This window comes from Amphibalanus amphitrite, unplaced genomic scaffold (assembly GCF_019059575.1).
Source record: "Amphibalanus amphitrite isolate SeventyFive unplaced genomic scaffold, NRLGWU_Aamphi_draft 000469F_arrow, whole genome shotgun sequence".
Classification (NCBI taxonomy): domain Eukaryota; kingdom Metazoa; phylum Arthropoda; class Thecostraca; order Balanomorpha; family Balanidae; genus Amphibalanus; species Amphibalanus amphitrite.
Window position 1 is genome coordinate 294306 of NW_024881963.1, and position 6666 is coordinate 300971.

Here is a 6666-nt window from a genome sequence, read left to right on the forward strand (position 1 = left end):
TCATTCGCTCGAATATATAATATTGTAGCAACTTGTTGAGTGCCGTGATCAGTTGATTCACATGCCGTCAGTGTCAATACATTTCTGCACACACTAGTCCAATTGCTTTAATATGTTATTGAGTTTAAAGGGACATGTTGGGGAGAGTGCCCAATCTGCGCCCGGTCTCCTAATTGCGCCCTCGTCATTTCCTGTGAACCCATACATAGGTCGATTGTTGTTTAGAAAACAATTTAGGTATTAATAACAATCATCAAAACAATATTTTTCGACCTATAGCTACCAGCGATAAGGTTGTAAGCCGCATACTTGAGTGGTTTTGTAAAATGGATTGTTTTCTTATCCTGAGCCTGCTTACTTATGAACCGTTACTGCTGTTCGTGAGGAAGGGTGATTAAAAAGTGATTTTAGTAGTATTATGGTATATGTGCCGGGTATGGAGAGACAAAAAACAAGACGTACATGCCTATTGTGCAGCATTATCAATATTTTGCTGCCATATGACACATTCCGAATTGTGCCCACACAAAATGCGCCATGGCATGGGCGCATTTAGGGCTATGTCAAGACATCGAGGCTTTCAATGTTATCGTATTATGCTGTTATAAAAAGTGGTATTTCAATAACTGGTGTTAGAAGCCGGAGTTTGACCCCAGAAGGGCTGAGGGGCCCGTACTGACCAATAAGGACATTCAGGGGAACATTATCGCCCTTGCCAGTAAAAGGGCTAACTTTGCATGGTTCTTTAATGCATTATTTCACGTGGAGTTATCAGGGCATGCTGAGCCTAAATGCGCCTTTTGCAGGGGTTAGGGAAACCGTAATTTGTATTTTGTTCCAATAAAATGTACTTAAATTACAAGAGTGGAGGTAGATTTAACCCGGCCGGGCCCGGGGGGTAATCCCAACCACCGCAGCCCGGGGAGGGGCGTTTCCCCCCCCCCCCCCTGTCTAACTTCGTAAATAAGGGAGCTACGGAAACAAAAGCGATATCAAACGAAAGGTCCTTACGATACGATTCCAAAGCACGTAAAATTTTTGACCTCAGGTCAATTTTCAAGGTCAGAGGTCAAGGTCAAAGGCAAAAACCGTCACATGTGTAGTGATCTCAAAGTAAGCGTTCTAGAGGACGATAGGATGCATAAAACCGGCAAAATTGGGTGTCAAACAAAAGAAGAGAATCTGAGGATTCTAAAAATGTGCTCAAAATTAAAGGTCAAGGTCAAGGTCATTCACAAACTTGACCTCAAACTTAACACTTTTTCGAACATCTTGCGTGCTAATTTCCAAGATGTTTTGTAATGTTATAAATATGCAAAAATGATCAATAACATGGCAGAAATGTAAAACTTTTATTGTGAAATAGGCCAAATATGAGAATGAGCTTTCGCTTTACAGCATCATCGGATTCGGGGCGAATCTGATGATGCTGTAAAGCGAAAGCTCATTCTCATATTTGGCCTATTTTAAAATAAAAGTTTTACATTTCTGCCATGTTATTGATCATTTTTGCATATTTATATCAATTCATCATGGCAAAAAGCACCATCTCACATATTAAATGTTTTGAAATGTTTTGAGGCTTATCAGGTCCCTATTTGTGGTTCATCTTACGATACAAGGTTGCTCAAAGGTCAAGGTCACGCAAGAGTTTCCTTGCTAGAGGCTATTTCACTGATTTAAGTAAGTAATAATAAATAAGACAATTTTGCCATCCGGAGGCTCTAAATGGAGGATTAGAGGAAAATGGGTGCCAGATTCGTGATCAGCAGGTACGAATCCATCATAAACGACGTTTCATATGTCAAGGTCAACCAAAGGTCATTCGAGGTCACATGAGGTCAACATAAAACTTGACCTTTTTCAAACAAAATATATATCATTCGACGCGGCTTGACAAGGCGAATGCGATGGTACCACTGCCGTAGCTCTAGGGCCATTTTTGTCGATGTTATTTGCGAAAAACTAAAACCACATTTCGGGGTCGTTGAGCTGACCTCTGACCTCAGGTCACCAAAAATACTTTTCTATTTTTCTCTAGGTCAAATGCTACACAACCGTGCTCGTAATTTGTCTTTATCTCTAAAACTCTATTTTTAGCAGCTATTTGAATTTCGCGTCTGTGACGCCGAAGTTTGCCGTGCAGGGGTCTAGAAAAATCGACCCTGTGACGTCATCAAGGGGGCTAGGTCCAATTTTTTTACTTCAGAAGATGTCAAATTGATGGGGGAAAAGGTACTGAAAGTTTCCCTTTCCTATCCGTAAGCGCTCGGGAGCTATCGCAAATAAACGCCAGGGGGGGGGGGCGAAAAACGCCCCCCCCCCATGGGCCCGCGAGGGTTAACTAGAAAAATGTTCATCGATCGTTATTAAGTAGAGACCGCATTCACCAGACACATTGTTTAAGCACAGGTTGAGTTTCTGCTTAAGCGAACGCATAATGGTACCGTAAAGTGGGGATATTTGAGACAGTGGGGCTATTTGAGACAGATACGGTAGTGGTTTGGTAAAACTGCTGTAAAATTAAAACTATTTGATATTTTTTATCATTTTTCGCTCAGACTGATGTGGAATTTAACGATGCATTCCATGGATAGGGTTTTTTGAAAATTTTGAAAATTTTCGAAAGAAATTTGGCATTAAATGAGAAATACAGAAAAACCACATTTTAAGTTATACGAAAAGCATGACCCCTACCTGCAGCTTAACATGGCTGAAGTTTTAAAAACTTTGCAACCGAATCTATCGTAACTATCGTTTTACTTATGGACTAAGCACATTTCTCATGAAGACATCATCTATTGTTAACGTTAGTAACGATTGTGTAACCCAATGTCTCAGAATCCCGATGATAGAATCCCGATGACACCCACTTCGTCAAACCTCAACGTTTACCAAATACAGCTGGGGTGGAGACTTCCATTTCGCGTCTAGCTAGACGCGTCTAAGTCTTAGACGCGTCTAGCTGGACGGCGGCTCCGTCTAACTGGCGACTGCTAACTTTAGACGCGTCTAGCTTGGAAGTCTCCGTTCACGCCAAGTTAGACGCCAACTTGGACGTCTGCTCAGTTAGACGCCGCTTGGACGCCAGTGGAAGTCTCCACCCCTGATGATTGTGATGCCAAGGCCCTGAAAACAGGTGATATGATCAGTGCCGGCGGATTGCATTTCGGAGAGGGTGGGCAAGATATCGTGGGGGCCTCCTGGCGAAAAAGGGCCTTTTGTGTATAGGGGCCTCCTATAGATCTGGTGAGTGAATGGACGGAGGCCGAGGGGTAAACGTATATCATCTAACCAGTGACGTCGCCACCGATTTTCGAGTGGTGGAGGGGGAGGGGGGCAGAGACTCAAGGAGCCAAGCCTAGGGTACCGTAAAGTGGGGCTATTTGAAACGGATTTTACCGTTTTTGGCCTCTCCCTTCAAAACGGTTGATATTTCTCATAGCATGTAACTTGCAAAAACGTAGTTCTCTGCAACTGCTTTCAGATAGGCTGATTTTGGTTCAACTAGTAGCAATAAATAAATATATATATTTTTTAGTTGAAACCTGTCTCAAATAGCCCCATAGTGTGGGGCTATTTGAGACAGTTTTAGTTGCAAGGAAATTGAAGAAAATCGGTCAAGCTAGGGATAATTCTTTTACTGCTATGCGATTGGAAATTAAATTTTGATACTGCTAGCAAAAAGTATTTCTTTCAAATACAGTCACATCACCCTTATAATCAAATTTTTCGTTTTTCGTTGGAATAGCACTTCGGTCTACTAAAAAATTGCATTAATATATGCTTGGGCTGTCATAACCGCTCAGACACCACTTACCTTTCTGAAGACGTTGCTCGAGCCTTAGAAGCGCAGTGGGACCCAAGGAGCATCAACATTACAACTCTGGGAGGAAATGTGATGCAGCAAAGCACAACTGAAGTAGTGCTAGAGCTAGGACCCGCAGGACAAGCCGATTTCGTCGGAACGGTCCAGGCCTGGACTATTCCAGTTGTGTGTGGCGGGATGAAGGTGACGAACTGGGCGAACGAAAAAAGAAGATGGACTCACCTCAGCCAGATCCCATTCATGAAGCCGCCAATGCCAAATAATATCGATTTACTCATCGGCAGTGATTACCCCGAACTGCACCACGTCCTCGAGAGGCGAAGCGGGCCTTCTCAGTCGCCAGTCGCAGAGCTAACACCTCTAGGATGGGTCTGTGTTGGCCCGGTCGGGTCAGCTGACGTCATTAACCGTGTAACAGCCCGAGCCTCAGCATTGGTTGACCTTCCAGGTCAGGTAAATGACCCAAAAGTCGGTAAAATCGGGACCTGTTAGAAAGCCGTAGTGTGAATGCTGCCGATGTGGTGCACTCAAAAGCCGGAATTGCCCTTGGATGCCGTAAGGACCCAGTGACCCGACTGACCCCTTAGAGATTGGCCTGAGCTCTGACCGAAATAAGTATTTTACCGTTAAGTTCGCGGAAAGGGGCAAAAGGCACCTCATATGCTTCTTGTACAATAACGAAACAAGCTTTTCGACGCAAACTCAGTGAGCGTTCCTTAAAATTTGTTGCGCATATTCCGTCAATGAAAAATTGCAGAGCTGGGCAAGTGCGTTCCTTTAGTGCGTTCCTGCGTTCTTGCGTACGTACGCACCGCCTTTTTAGGAACGCAAGAACGCAGGAACGCAAAGTTTTTCAAAGGAACGCAAGTAAGAGGAACGCACCACCCGAAATTTTGAAGCGTTCCTCATTTTGTGAAGTGCGAACCGCGTATTTGGAATTTCCGACCTCGACGAGCGTCTGTGGTAGAAAACCACCACTTTGGTAGGGGAAACTACTGCTGTCTGCTACAATTTGCACTGCATGTCAAGCTATTGTAGCGACATCTATGCATATACATTTCCGACCTCGACGAAAATCTCGCGGCGCTTCGCGCCGACCCGCGCTGCCCATTCATACTGGAGACCAAAAGAGATTATGAGTTCAGAGTTGTGACAAATACCTAAAGCAACCACCACGTATGATGTATACATTAACAGTTAACTATCAGATTGACGGCATGTGTCAACAATTATACCCTGATAGAAGACCGGAGGCTCTGGTTACCCGTGTAAAAATGAATACTTCAGACGCGTACCGCGTAGGAATTCAGCCCAGTATCGTTGAACAGATAGTGCATCGGCCTGAAAAAGTACGGTAACGATACCTAATTTTGGGTTTTTAGTCGGCCGATCCGTCCCCCCTGTCGAAAATCTGTGGCGACGCCCCTGGCACGTAGGACAAAAGTACGTATCGCAAATGTTCGTACAGTATAAAGTACGCATGGACAAAACTACGTCAAGGACAAAAGTACGCATGGCAAAAGTACGTACAGTATAAAGCACGAATCCGGTGACGAATGGATAAAAGTACAAGGACAAAAGTACGTATCGAAGAAGTACGTATAGGTGCATTATTAAGTACGCATGGACAAAAGTACGTCAAGGACAAAAGCACATATCGTAAAAGTGCGTACAGCATAAAGTACGTATGGACAAGAGTACGTCAAGGGCAAAAGTACGCATCGCAAAAGTACGTCGAGTATAAAGTACGACGTAAAGGACAGAAGTAGGCGTATCGCAGAGGTAGGTACGTACAGTACAAAGTACGTATACCTAGACAAAAGTACGTCAAGGGCAAAAGTACGCATCGCAAAAGTACGTCGAGTATAAAGTACGACGTAAAGGACAGAAGTAGGCGTATCGCAGAGGTAGGTACGTACAGTACAAAGTACGTATACCTAGACAAAAGTACGTCAAAGAAGAAAATACGCATCGAAAAAGTACGTAAATTATAAAGTACGTATATCGCTAAGGTACGTACCCTTGCTGACTTGCATAGATGTCGCAATCGGTCGCAACTACAGCGAGACATGCAGCGCAAACGGTAGCAGACAGCAGTAGTTTCCCCCTACCAAAGTGGTGGTTTTCTACCACAGACGCTCGTCGAGGTCGGAATTTCCAAATACGCGTGCGAACCCTGCTATACCATGAAAAAAATAAAAAAAATGTGCCCGAACTAGAATGTGTCCGATGTAACAAGAACTCAGAACCCCCAGATAGGTAGATGAGTTGTTGGATATTGCTGCCAATGACCTCCGTGTCAAATTTTGAATCTCGAGACTCGAGTAGGTGTGTTTGCCGGTAGAGGCGCCACTTGTCGGTCGAATCGAGGAAGGCTTGTTTAGATTTAGTGGTGATGTTTACTATATTCGATTCGGTTTCAGGCATTAAATGTGTAAAGAAATATGATAACTTTTACTTAGATACATCTTTCAACTTAACTATTGTTTTTAAGCAGGTCGTATTTTTGTTGAAAACCCTACGGATGATATTGGTAAAACGTATTTCAGATATTCGATTCGGAAAAGAGATGTCGAGCTGCTTTAAAGGTAGTGTGTCAGCTTTCCTGGACCGTATGGAGTTAATGGCCCAGATAAGGAGAACCGGATTTTTAGAACTTATCCATACCTTCAAAACTCATGGAAACGTCTTAAATTCTTCAAATTTTGAGTACCCCAGTGCGAAATTCGCCCCGACGGGTTGTCGGTCGTACCCCAACCACATTTCACACCACTATGAACAATAAATGCACACACTGAAATCGCTATTACCGATAGACTCATCCAATCAAGTTTCGA